This window comes from Terrapene carolina, unplaced genomic scaffold, assembly GCF_002925995.2.
Source record: "Terrapene carolina triunguis isolate 2854851 unplaced genomic scaffold, T_m_triunguis-2.0 Scaffold58, whole genome shotgun sequence".
Lineage (NCBI taxonomy): Eukaryota > Metazoa > Chordata > Testudines > Emydidae > Terrapene > Terrapene triunguis.
In genome coordinates this window covers 15,837,258-15,851,762 of record NW_020664409.1, presented here as the reverse complement: position 1 = coordinate 15,851,762, position 14,505 = coordinate 15,837,258, and the positions used below count along the sequence as shown (strand labels likewise).

The window sequence follows — 14,505 nt, the reverse complement described above, 5'->3', positions numbered from 1 at the left end:
CAGATTCCATGGTGATAAGCACCACTGCAATGCATATACAAAAATAAAAATAAATATGATGTAGAGAAAAGGCTCTGACCTACTATAGTTGAATTATTGACCAAGTTTTTAAAGCAAACCCGCTTTGCTCTATCTCTTAGAATATAAAAGGTCTCAATAAGTTCTAATTGCTACTTAGAAAGGGACCCATTTTCTTCTGCAGAACAAGCCAAAAAGTATCTAAAGCTATTAAACCATTCTGGATAATACCTGGAAGTCATTTTAAAATGACACACAGTGAATCCTGTTAAAAGTTTAATAACAACAGGGAAATGTATGTGTTCTGCAGCTCATATTTTGCCCACATTGTTTCGTGGTATTTCAGGATGTATTTAAAACTGCTATTTTATGAACAGGTTTTTTTAAAAAGATGAAGTCATAACATTTCCACATGTTTTGCTGTACGCTGCCTACATATAAATAACTGATACACTCAAATTATAGTGTATTAAAGTGCCCTGCATTAGAAAAAAAAACTTGATCCGTCTCATGGCTCTATGTAAAACCATTAAATAGCTCAGTATGCTGAAGTCAGCACTTCAGAATTATAACTTAAAATTATTATTATTATTAAGGATTCTATGTTCTTTCTATTTTTCACACTGCTACTGAAAAAACTACACCCATTACATTTTCTATATTTAGAGAATACCATAAAGATACATTTTAGTAAAGGTCTATGAATGTATTTATTGTACTAAGTGGTGAAATATGTAAAAATCCAAACCCCATCCTATTTCCAGATTACTTTTTTCCTCCTACTGAAACAGAAGAGCTAACATGATTTTCATTTTGAAACTGAATGTTTAGATTGGTGCCAGGCTGCATTGATATGCTTTCCATATATTTGAAAAAGAAGTTTGTTTCTTTTTGTTCAACTTAATCAAAGAAAAATGAAGCTGTATAGCTGTCTATCAGTCATTAACTGACACTTTACCAAGGCCCAATCCCGCAAGCATGTATGCATTTGAGTATCTTCACCCACATAAATAATCTCATTAAGTCCAATAAGACTACTCACGTGTTTAAAATTATTCACATGTATTAAGTGTCGACAGGATTGTGTCCTACATTTTGTTTAACTGAAGTTGAAATCAATAACTTCCATATGTAACTGCACAATTTTCCCAAAAGACAGTGCTTTAAAATACTGGGAGTAATCAAATGTTACTAATTTTCTGTAAACAAGAACTGCACTGTTTAAAGTTCTTTGAAACTAAGGCTGAAATTTTCAAATGTAGGTGCTAACATTTTTATGATAGTTTATTGCATCAAGAAACACAACGCAGGTTCCCAGTAGGTAAACATTTTCCAAGTCCAGGTGTCCAAATTTAGGCTCCTAAATCCACAGTTAAGTACCTAAATAAAAGTGCCCAATTTTCAGAGGTGCTGAGCACCTGCAGCTCCTATGGACTTAGATGGGATTTGTAGTCACTCAGCACTTCTGAGGATCAGGCTACTTACACTTAAGTGCACAACGATGGATTTAGGAGTCTAACGTTAGGCACCCAGGCCTGAAAGTTTTTGCCTAAATCAGTAATCTGTGTAGTCTTCCTAGCTGTAATAAAGTATCACAAAAACCTACAAAATGCATGCTGCTTTCCAAAAATAAAGTGAAAATGTGTCAATGGAAGACTAGGGCATCAATTTTCCTTTTTTCAGTCAACCAACCATGAGGCTGATGGTGGTGGTGGAAAAAACTGTAAACCTTCTCACTGAGCTTTAAATAGGGTACTGACACCTGTATTTCAGAAGTTAGCATGACTGCACCTGAGAAGTTCTTTACTTTTTTATTATCTTTGTCATCTAAGCAAATGGCAAAACCACCCCATCAAGATGACATCTTCAACAAATTGGACACAGGATTTGGCAGTTCTCTTTTCAGATGTAGAATCGATACTATTAATTGGGAGTGCTTGTTTCCCCCCCCTTGTATGAATACTTGTAGCTATTACTGAATCATTTCTCATGTGCTCTTGCATAAAGACAGTGTTTATTTCTACAGTCCTTCCTTTAATTTTTCCTCTGATTTTTCACTTGCAGAATGTAGTAGTAGGCATGTGAGGAGTTTATCGAGGGTGATGTGCTTCAATCATTTCTTTAAACTGCCCATTTTTTGCTATGTTGTGGGTAATACTATTAGCATAAAAGAAGGCTGCAACTTTTATTGTATAATCACGGACAGGTATTTTCCATTTTGGGGCATTGAAAATGAACAGACACACTGATCCTAAATTAGACTGATGTCAAAGAACTCCTCAAAAGCTATTTACGTCTTGTTACTTAACAATGTGTACGTTTTACTTGAAAATAATATCTTTTTGTTTTGTTTTGTTTTTTACTTCATTCAACACTTATTTCCTAGCACTTCTTTCAACTACAGGCACATTGAGTCAGATAAATTCATTCAATGATGTTTGGCAATCACAAAATATAAATCACCTGTTTGACATATTAATCAGCAGCTCTTACATTTACAACCATCAGAATCAGAAACAATCATTCAGTGACTTCAACACTGTGTAGACTCAAAGAGGAGCTAGCCATCTTTATTTAAAAACATGTTACCTGTCCATCAGAAATGTCTACATTCCAGCAAACAAAGCCCTCCATAACAGATGACCATTCTAATGATTCCCCTCTCTTTAACATCCAAACAGTTGATTTCACCCTCTCACAATGCCCCTATCTCCAATCACCAATGACTCTTCCGTTTTCCCTCCTTCTTCTCTAGGCTTCTAACTTTCTTGCGATTTCTTTATCAGCACACCAAGAATCTTAGTGTTTCATCACTTCCCTTTTAACTTTTAAGAATAACTGAAGTTTTCTTTTATCAACTGAAATTATAGCTTTATGTTTCTAGCATCAACATATTCTCAAATACATGTTTTGTTCTTCAGAGCCACATGGGGAAAAAAAGAACCTGATAAGATCTGATAAAACCCACTGAGCTGGTGATTTTTATAACCCTAAGGCAGACAGGCATAATTGCCTAAAAGTCTAAGTGCAAATTAAAATTCTTCTGCGTAACCACTAAGAGGCTTACTTCCACCTGCTGAAGTCAGGAAACTACTGTGTTAATCAAGGCAGCATGCCCTTGGTCTAAAGAGCAGAAGAAGAAAACCTGATTTTCTCTTATCTGAAATGGACAAAGGTAAAAAGTAAAGCCACTTGTATGCACTGATATAGGACAAGTTTGGAGAAATTATGTATATGTGTATGTGTACTAGAGATCAACAAGATGGAGTCTGATGAACAGAGGTATTAAAGTGTACCTTCTCTCAACCTTACTGAGATATTGCAACTGAAATGACCATTGTGACTTTAAATGGTGAAAGAGCAAGCCATACTAAGGCCTGGTCTACACTAACACCCCAATTCGATCTAAGGTACGCAACTTCAGCTACGTGAATAACGTAGCTGAAGTCGACATACCTTAGTTCGAATTTACCGCGGTTCAGACGCGGTCCACACACGGCAGGCAGGCTCCCCCGTCGACTCCGCGGTACTCCTCTCGCTGACGTGGAGTACCGCAGTCGACGGCGAGCACTTCCTGGTTCGAATTATCGCGTCCACACCAGACGCGATAAATCGAACCCGGAAGTTCGATTGCCAGCCGTCGAACTACCGCGGTAGTGTAGACAAGCCCTAAGATAGGCATAGCATGCTATAAACTCAATATTATGAACTCTTTATTTCATTAATTTTAATCACAATTACACTAATACAGGCTGTTTTTCCCTCCCTCCCCAGCCCCCAACTCCCTAATATTTTCTTGCCACTTTAAGTTAATCAGCTGTATTTTATGAGTTTTTGTTCGTGCAGATATCTTTTCTTAAATAAAAAAGTATACTAGGGCAGCTCGAAAATGTTCCATCAAAGCTGTTTTTCAATGGAGAACTGGGATTTCAACTAAACAAAATGTTTGGTGAAAAATGTCTTTCTGTGGCAAATATTTATTTGTTATAGAAAAACCAAAACTTTCCATTGGGAAGTATCAAAACATTCCCGAATCAAAATTAAACATTTCAACATAGCCGAATGAAAATGTTTCGTTTTGATTCAGTTCAACATGAAACCATGTTTTCTTGAATCAGTGCAATGCCATGAAAGCCGTAGGTCAGGTGCCTCCTGGTCCCACCCATAGTGCATCACGAGAGATTTAGTCAGCATGGGAGCCTGGCCCATAGGGTGGAGAGGGGCAAGAGGAGCCTGAATTACAGTTCTCATCAGGCTTCATGTCAGGGAAGACATAGTTTAATGTCAAACCGAGTCAAAATGCAACATTTTGATTTGGTATGACAAACCGAAGTACCTCAATTCAGATAAACCCAACCTGAAACAAAACACTTCATTCTGATTTTGTGCCATTACAATCATGAGATCTTATATGTACGGAAAAGTAATTTGATTACTTACTAGAAGTCACCTGATGCACTAAAACAATGACATTTTACATAAAATCAACTTGTCCAGAAAAGTCAATAATTCTTCTTAAAATTTAAGTAAGAAAAGGAAAGCCCTCAAGGACGGCTTGCATAAATTGTCTATTGTACATTAATATAATGGATGTTTATGTAAATGCAGAACAGTTATATTTTAATCCCTTTGCATTAATAGAGACCTAGTTTATCTGAATCCGTCTACAAGCTCCATTTTTTAATTTGGCTTTAAAAAACCCCTGCAGATTATTAAATCAATAGTACGTGTATAATATACGATAGGTTGCCTCTTAAATACTCTGAGGCCCTTAGGGAAGTCAGGATTTCCTGTTGCACCAATAACTACAAGACCTCTAACCTGCCAGTGCCACGGAAGTCATCTTTTCAAATAACCAAGGAGATAGTAACCAAGTACAGACTGGCTAAATCTCACTATTCATTGTTAATTTCATAAACTTGGCCTTACCATGTTTATGGGCATGTAGGCCACCCCACAGTTCAATCCTATCTCCTCTCCTTTTCAAAAATCTATGTAGGATCTAGCTCATTTCATAACACATCATCAGCTCCAATGCCACTAATGTGCTAATGACACCCACCTACCCATACATCCCTCTTACCGGACACAAACTTCAGAGACACCTAGATGTTACAGTACATCAGAAAAATAAGGCACCTGGATTAACAAGAAATTGGCTTAATATCAACCCTATAAGAAAGCAGTATCGCTGAGAGGAAGAGAATGACATTTTAAGGAAATGATCGGAATGTTGGTTGACCTTTATTAAGAGTATGTGTCCACTAATTGTCAAGGTAACATGCAATCTCTGTGTCCTATTGGACTGTTCTAAACAGAAATTACTTACAGCAAGGAGAACTGCCTTCTTCCATCTTTGACTAGCCAAGACAATATGCTCACTTCTCTTGGACAAGGATCTAGCCTGATATCAATACTTTTTTCACCACTTTTTCCAGATGTGACTGCTGCAGTGCACTCTACCTTGGGCTGATGGTGATGGCCTACATCACAACTCCAGCAGGCACAGGCACCTTTCACAAGGCTGACAGGAGCATATCACACTAGCGTTCCTCTACTCAACTAGCTCCCCATTCATTTCAACATCCTGGTCTGAATCCCCAAATCCCTTATTGAGTTAGGGCTTAGCTATCTTTGAAACTGCTTCTCCATCCAGGATCCAGTGAGACAACAGTGCTCTCCTAGGAATGATACATGTGATGATGCCCAAGACTGCATGTTATAGAGCTGAGGACAGGGTGTTCTTGCTTTGCAGTGAAACTCCATGAGCTGTAGAACTCTGACACCAGATATCAAGTTAAGCCAGAGCCTGACCATTTAAAGGCCAGAGCCTCTCTTTTGAGAAGGCCTTCCCTCAGTTACAACAGCTGAAGAATGGATTTTGCATGAATGTTGTAAAAAAATCTCTCATTAAGTAACAGAAGTTATATCAAGAGATGATGGATCCTTTGCAGACAAAAGGAATGGGCTAAATTGTCTCCTTTCCCTACGTAGATGTGTGAGGACAAGAGGCTCCAAAGCATCTTCCTACCTGTCTTGAATCACCTTCACAGTGACAGGTTGCAATTGAAGTCCCTTCCCCTAAGGATCTGTAATTAAAGGCACAAGCCAACCCAACAGGGACAGGAAAGGGAGGAGGTGAGATCATGCTGTCCTTACACTGACCTGCAGAGCTAGCTGGGGAGTCGGAGCAAGCTGCACCACACTGTGTGGCAGGGTTGTGCAAGGTGAAGGACTGTCTCCTGAGGCCTTAACCCTGCCTGGAGTTCCCTCTGAGAAGTGCAGCTCCACCACCTCAGTCAGGGCCGCGTATAATTTGCACAATCTGGCCCAATGTGATTCTTAATTTAGTTTTTGCAGCCTAAATACCACAATGATTAGCCCAGTAAGAAATGCTTTGATGGATTCTCATGAAGCTTTCAGCTGGCTGAGTTCTCCGCAAAATGGCCATGCCCACCACAAACAAGTTTACTTTAGCTGAGCTAACACTGAATCACGAGTGTATGGACGTAAAGTTTTCAAAAGCACCTGCATGGTTTAGGAGCCTAAGTCTCATTTGCTACATCCACACTACAAGGTAGGGGTGTGCTCACATGTACCTACTCATGCTAACTCTCATCAAGCTAGTGCATGTATAAATAGAAGCATAGCCCAGTAGCACAGGCAATTGCAGCAGAGTCTTGGCCATCCAAAGTACAAACCCACCTGAAACAGGTGGGTATGTACTTGGCACAGCTAAGCCATGCCTCCACTGCTGCTGCCCATGCTACTTATACTTGTGCTAGCTTAATGAGAGCTAACGTGAGCAAGTATAAGTGAGCAGAGGAAACATACCTCACTCATAACGTACACAGAGCCATCGAAAGTCAGTGGGATTCAGCTGTCTTAAGTGGTTTTGAAAATTTTACTCATGTACTGATAGAAACAAATTGGGAAATAAACCAATGGTGAATAAAATAAGGACTGTGTCAGCCCATTGATTATTTCTGCAACATTCCCAATCTAAATATAGTAGATATGGAAAATGCCATATTTAAATAGCACTGATATCTACTTCATCCCTTTAAAAAAACACATCAAATGCATTGGGTGTTAAATGGACAGTTGCATGCATATGAAGAAGTGGTTTTTTTTACCTACGAAAGCTTACGCCCAAATAAATCTGTTAGTCTTTAAGGTGCCACCAGACTCCTCGTTGTTTAAGTGGACAGTTATGTCTTTTGCCCCATAATAGAAATCAATGTTAATTTGATGGTACGGTGGTGTCTGCATAGCACATTGTTAGCAATAAGAATCATACTTAATCAACAAACCTGACTCCCAGCGTCAAGGGGTTAAAAAAAAATTGGGCCCTCTCACTGCAAAGACTTGCACTGCTTAACTTTGTGCACTGTGAATAGTCCCATTGAAGTGTCAATGGGGCTACTAACAAATTTGAAATGGTAAGAAGGTGTGTAAATCTTTGCAAGATTTGAATTTCGGTTTTATTTGCAACATGAACAGTTTTCTCCATTCAAACTGAGGGGCAAATTCTATGCTCTGATCTGCCCCTGGATCTCTAAATGTGATTAAACAAATGCATCAATCTTGCTTATGTGCTTAAGATTTGCATATATTTCATCATCCCATTAAGTCTGAATCTCTATTTGCACCGGTCTTTGGCATTTACAGTGGCTAATCTCAATAAGAGTGTAGTTTTGATAAAAATGGGTGTGACTGACTCATGCAAAATTCCCGTGGATTTAAGCAGCCATTTTGGATGGCACCTATAAAAGCAATTCAACTTTGCTCAAGCAAGGAAGTCTTGTCAGCAAAAAAGCTTGAAGGGACTCCGTCACCTGAAACTTTTTGAATGTGTGTCTAATTTTAAAAAAAAAAGAAATCCTGATTCTGATAAAGCACCTTACAATTTGAGAGGACAGGGGTTACCTCTTTAAAAACATGAAATGAAAATGATTTTTCTGCTTCCTTATCAATGTTTATAAGAATCTTTTCAGCAACAAAGAAATTTACCATACAGAAGAAACTGAAAGTGACCATGCATAAATGAACAAAATAAACTGAGAAAAATAACTTTCTTACTAACTCCTTTCAGCTGTAGTAATCCCAGGTATTGTGTGTGAGACCAGGTCTCCCGGCTGTCACCTCATCCCAGCATCTAGATGGCTCCTGAGTGTATCAGGGAGTGGAGGCTCTCAGGAGTGATGTGCACCTTAAGAGTGCATGGGCAGGCAGCATCAAGGATGTGGATGAGGACATCCTGACATCACCTTAGGACACAGAGAGGCTGCTGCTGCAAGTGAACTCAGGTAAGGGAGTCACGCCAGCACAACTGAACCACACTCACTTCCGCCTGATCACTGATGCCATCACACTGCAGCATTTAGGGTAGCTGGGCAAAGGAATCAGAATTGGGCCACTGGTACAGTTTGTCTGATTATTTAATATACCAGATTTTTATTTCATTTTGCTATGTTTGTTTTTTAACGCCCCCCCCCCCCCCCCGCACCCATCCATCCAAATTCTTTTTCTTCTCACTTTTTCCTAATAAATGCGCAACCTCATTTGAGAAACACTCTCCATACTGAGTTACTGGCTCAGCCCTTGTCGTAGATATGATTTAGTTTCCTTCATATTTCCAGGTGGAAGAACTGGACCCAAAGATCATTTGTACTAAGGCCACAGTTCTAACCCCAGTAAAGCTCTGTCCTGGTTGTAAGGAGTAACTATGCTTTTAACTACATTAGGTACAAAATGTTCAGGCAAATGTGATTTTTCAAGTTGACAGTAACCCTTGAAGATGGATAGTGAACCATTTGACTAAACGTAAATTAAAGTGGACTCTGGAAACAATAATCTGAGCTCTTGAGCTTCTTTGAAAGCACAACTGGTTGGGAGCTGTAGGAGTACAGACGTTTTATAGATTTTAAAACTAAATTTGAGCTTCAAATACTAAATCTAGCACTCAGGGACACTGGATTTGTGACACTTCCAGGAAGACTTTGGAGCCATAAACTAATGGACAGATTACACTCATGGATAAAATATAGTCTTTTGGGGTAGCAGATAGCAAGACAAACATAGAAGGAAAACTATTTAAAGTAAATCACCCATTTTTCACATTCAAATACTCTGGAAGCTAAAAAGATCAGGAAAACCAGTGTGATGAGTTTGAGTTCAAAAACTGGCCAATTATGACTCTCAGGCTGCATTTGAAATCAAGCCTCCGACTGTGCAAGATGCCCCGTGTGAGCAAACCTTTGCACTGACTTCAGTGGGGCCACCCAGTGGCCACTAGTGTCTGCATACATTAGGGTGGAATATCAGGGCAAAACCGTTAAAGTATGGAAAGCACTTCCAAGCCTCATACTGGTGGCAATTATTTTGATTGAAAACGGTGGCAGTATGGATGCCCCGAGCCAAAGATTTTAAACAAATTTAATTTCTAACCTGTTTTAAACTAATCTAAAAATCAAACTAGAAAACTCTTGAATATTTAACAAAAAATTAATTAAATTAATTCCTGGTCTAACTCCATTGACTCCACTGACTGTGACTCTTAACGAGGACAATAAAATTTAGTAGTCCAAAAGTTCAAAACCTAACTGGAAATGTAAAGATGCCTTAGAGTACCTATTGGTTCTGATTAGCACCACACAACTTTATAGTTTGAAAATATATCTGTGACATTACTCTCTCTCTCTGTGTGTGTGTGTGTGTGTGTGTGTGTGTGTGTGTGTCCGTCCAAACAAACACAAAGTTATAAAGTTTCAATGTTAGGAAGTTTGTCCAGGTATAGTCTTTACAACTAAAGACTGGTAAAACCAATGCACATCTTCTGTAAAGTGGAACTGTTTCTTAGAGAGGTAAAAAAAAGTCAAATCTTTTGCTCTTTTATCAAGACATGAGATGTGGAAAGCAAAATTCTGAACTATTGCAGGGTTCTTAAGTCACTATTAAATTGAATCCTTGCCTTTGGCATTTACTGTATTGTACATTTGCTGCTAGTCTACTGAGCAAGTACATTTCTCTGATGTTACTTAACAAGTTATTCTTTTGTCATATTCTAGCAACTAAAGAAAATATTCAGCATGTCTGTGCCATGATGACATCTTTAGGCAAACAATGTTATCATGGCTCTTCTCATTCACATTTCATTCATGTGCCATTTTTTCTTTCATAATTAACCAGCTCCTACACCTGATTCATATAGCACACACATGAACCTCCCGTATACACAGAGGAATAAAACTTACCCTTAGTTACACCCCTGCAATTTCAATGTCAATGGGGTTGTCGGCATGTAACCAAGGACAGAAATTTGGCCAGACAGAGGGAAGGGCCTGGGGAGATGGGAAAAGGGAAGAAAAGGAATATTTATTTTTATCTTTTACTCAGTTTCAGATAACTGTGTAACAATAGATCATATTTTTCATGTACTAGGTATGAGTTTTTTATATACACATTCCTCAGTTCCATTTTTAAATGGTTGCTGATGCTGGTGGCAGAAGTGAAAACAACATGTAAATCTCACACTTGTAAGAGTATAGCCTGTAATACTAAAGCTCTTTTTGCAGGAAATACCAATCCAAGGACTACTGAGCAATTTTACCCCCACTTAGGACAAGCCTGTGCAATCGTTACTGACGACTGAAGTCAATGGGACTACTCCTCATGTGAGTAGTAAGTACTCACTAATGTCAGTAGGGGCTACACAATCAAGCCCTTGAATGTTATATTTTTGTGTGTGTATGCACACAGAAGAGTATGTGCTCACACAAACAGGCCAAGTTCAGCAGTGATCTGTGTGGTAGTGTAAGTTACAGACCTGGAATAAATGAGATCAGAATTACGATCAGAAAGTGAGTTTAAATTACACTGATTTTGTATTCTATGGGAACCAAATTCAGCACCTATGAAAAAGGGAGTAAGCAAAGTTTGCCCTTGCTTACACCAGGACTACATCTGGGAGTGCTGAGGATGATGCAAGTTACATTGAAACATGGAGTCCTCCATTATCTTATCTCTTCCTGTTAATTAGTTTTCCTGCTACAAGTGGCTACTTGCCCTCAGCCCATCTTCTATTCCCTGGCATATAGATTATGCTCATTTTGAAGACCTCGGACTAAATGCTGATTTCACTTATACAGATGTAAATTTCAATTACTCTACTGAAGTCAATGGAGTTATACCAATATAAATCTAGAGTAACTGAGCAGAAAACTTAGTTCCTAATCAATGCCAAATTGATACAAATTCCACTATTTTGCAACATACACAAATTTCTGCCCAATTTGTAATTTACATCATCACTGAATTTGGCCCAAAAGCTGCCCAGGGAGTTGCACTGGCTTATTCCCATCTGCATTTGGTTCACAGAATGTATAGAAATGACCCTTGGTTCACTTCTATGTGAGGACTAAGTATGCTGTATAATCCACTAATATCCCAATATTATTTAAAAAAAATGTTTCAATTGTTTAAAAATTTCCATTAAAGTTTGAACAAAGGTAGGAGGTTACTGTACACCATGCTACCCCGTCTGAGCATGCAAACACTTTGAGCCTACATGAATGCATTCTACTCAACAAGTCAAGCCAAATGTTTCCCCCTTCCTGCTCTTCAAAAAGTACTCTGTGCCCTTTCACTATGATGCATGGAATCAGCCTCCTAGTATCTGGTAAACTCATTTCCTCGCCAGCCAGGATATTCAGGCATCTATCAAGTTTCTAAGCACTCCCCAACAGCAACAGAATAATCAGTTAAGGCTTCTTTATCATTACCGCTTTCCTAGAAGTCCTAGGAATGATGTGATGGCACTCACACTCCCTGTGTGGCACCAGCTGATTTTTGAGAAAAACAAAAAGCATTTCCACAGCATGACCATCCAGATAGCGTTTGATGCCAGGAAGATTATTGCCAAATGTCCAGGTTCCACACACAGCACATCTTTCAAATGTCAGCATGGAGCCAGCTCTGACTAACTGCTTGGTAAATGTACAGTAATTTTGAGATTACGCAGATTTTATTTAATTTGTGATAGTTTAATACTAATTTAAAGAGGGCTTTGGTAATTACCAGCTATTTCTTAACATTTAACTTGATAGCAGATATGCCTTAAAGAATGTCAATGACACATTTAACAAAGCCATATAACCACATGCACACAAAAGATATACAAAGTCAGTCAGTCCCTGCCTTGAAGATTTGGTGTATGTACATCACCTAGCACAATGGAACTCTGCTCTCAGTCATGGCCACTAGGAACTACTATAATACAAATAAGAAATAATCATAATTTAACTCCAACCAAGCATAGTGGTTAGAAACGGAGCTTTTCTAATCATCTAAAATGTTGAACTTGTGTCACACAGAAGTGTAGGTGTTTATTGTGTATAGGGATGGTTGTGTTTAAGTGGGTTCTGCTGGATGATTGTTAATCAAGGGAATTGTTTTTTAGTGGAAAAGACTGTATCATATTTATTGTTTTTCAGTGTTATAGTTTATGTTTATAGCAATGTTATTAAGGTGATGTTATGAAGACCACCAATGTTTCCTTCTTTCAACCGTCAATGTTTCTGGTCAGAGTTAGGGTTGTGAACGGAAGCAGCAGATGTGGGCAGTGGATATGCAACTGTAGATTTCAAAGGTTGTGTGTGTACTTAACTAGTGACTCGACTCCTGATTTTTCTTACGAATGAGTTGGTAGTATGAACGCTTGAGCAACTGTAACCGGTGTTAACAAAATAAATTTTGTTGTTGTTTGATGGAACTTGTTTAAGAAATCTCTGCAAATGCTAAACGTTATTCAGATGGATACAAGATAAAAATATACCCTGCCCCCCAATCCCAGCTGTACTCCTTCCCCTTGTTCCCTGGCACAGCCCAATTCCTCCCATAGCCTCCAGTGCATGACCCAGATTGCCCCCGTTGCACCACTTCATGTCTCCCTACAGCCCCACACCTCAATATGCTTCCTCAAACCACAACCCCAACCCGACTACTCAGGCTTTTTATGTCAGTGTTTAAAAACTGAATATAGCCAGAGAGTAGGAGTCATGGTGCGGACCAGGGGTGCATATGACGGAGCAGGGCTATGTGAGAGTAGTATGTGAGGAGCAAGGAACAGTGGGGAGAAGATCTATGTGCACTCTAACAAACCATAAGTGAGTCATCAGAGATTATCTAAATTCTGATGAACCACAGGTGGTTAATCAAAGTGGAACTCCTCTCCATTCTCCCCACCACACACACACCTGCTCTGACCCCTCCTTCTCTATGCGCCATTCCCCACCCCCAAAAATCTCCACTCCTCACCCTCCCCACTCTGCCCATTATTATTATGTATCAGTTGTATTACCATAACACCTAGGAGCCCTAGTCACGGACCACATTCTCACCGTGCTAGGCACCATACAAAACACAAGACAAGCCAACAACCCCCTCCACACAGCTGCTTAACGCTCCCTGGCTCCCTACAATGCTGCTGAATGGTGTGCCACAGAGCTCACTCAGGTCAAGTGTCTCTACACTGGTGCCTAAATAAAGAGCCTCTGGTTTCTCAGAAACACCCCAGCATCCCCGCATAGAAATGGATCCCACCCACAAGCATCTCCTATTAAATCTTCCATTCACCCCAAAGCCCTGCTCAAACCCCACTCACTTTACCTGCTGCTGCCCAAGCCCAGCTCCCTATTGTCTGAGTGAGGAGCAGAGTTCGTGAGGTAGCAAAGCAGGCTTTCCGCACTGGAAAACAGAGGCAACTGACAGAACTTGACAGTTCCATCAGCTAATCTTGGCAGAGTTCTGTTAGTTTATCCTGAATGAGAAGAGTGACTGTGTGCGTTCAACTTCAGAATTTCAAAATTGGCCTAGCTCCAAGATGTTATCAAAATGTGTGTGTCCTAGCATGGGAGAAGTTTGGGTTCCTCTAGCTAAACAACCACTGTCCGCACAAACCCCAAAGGAATATGAGAAAAATAGGAGTAAAGTTGGTTTGTTTTGGTCGGGGCAGAGGGTTGAAAAAAATATATTTGTGTTTCTTATGCAAAAGGTAGTAAATATTTTCTTTTTCAAAAGTTACTGAGGAAATTTCAATTGTCCTATGAAGAATTATTGTGCCAAAAGTATAGACTAAATTCAATCAGAGTGTGAAGCAGAGGAATTTCAGCCTCTTAAGTGCCACACACTTCCTTAAAATACATTCAGCAAACCAAAGTGAAAACAGAAACTTAAGGACAACAACAAAAATTTGCTTGATGTCTGATGTCCTCTTAGCTGTCACATATCTCCTTGTCTCTTCCCTTTATTTAGAGATCTGAGAAGAGCATGCATCTTCTTGAAATGGGGAAAGCGAAGACAAAGGCTCCCTGACTGCATTCTCTCTCTCTCTCTCTCTCTCGACTTATGTGACCCAAATGGCACTGTTCCCATCTTAGTATTGGCTGAGAGAATAAAGGGTCCCCATATGCTGCTTAATAACCTGTC

The 14,505-nt window shown here is 39.4% G+C and overlaps 1 protein-coding gene across 4 annotated transcripts in view; it reads right to left on the bottom strand.

The window, feature by feature from the left end:
- ZNF516 (zinc finger protein 516) overlaps positions 1 to 14,505 on the bottom strand; it is a 131,298-nt gene that overhangs the window by 103,120 nt on the left and 13,673 nt on the right. For 2 of the 4 annotated variants that reach the window (XM_024212129.2, XM_024212138.2), the window contains exon 2: positions 10,275 to 10,361. The exons of the other annotated variants lie outside the window; for them this stretch is intronic. The gene's annotated coding sequence lies outside the window, so the exon portion shown is untranslated. The remainder of the gene's footprint in view (positions 1 to 10,274; positions 10,362 to 14,505) is intronic. 4 annotated transcript variants of the gene reach the window in all.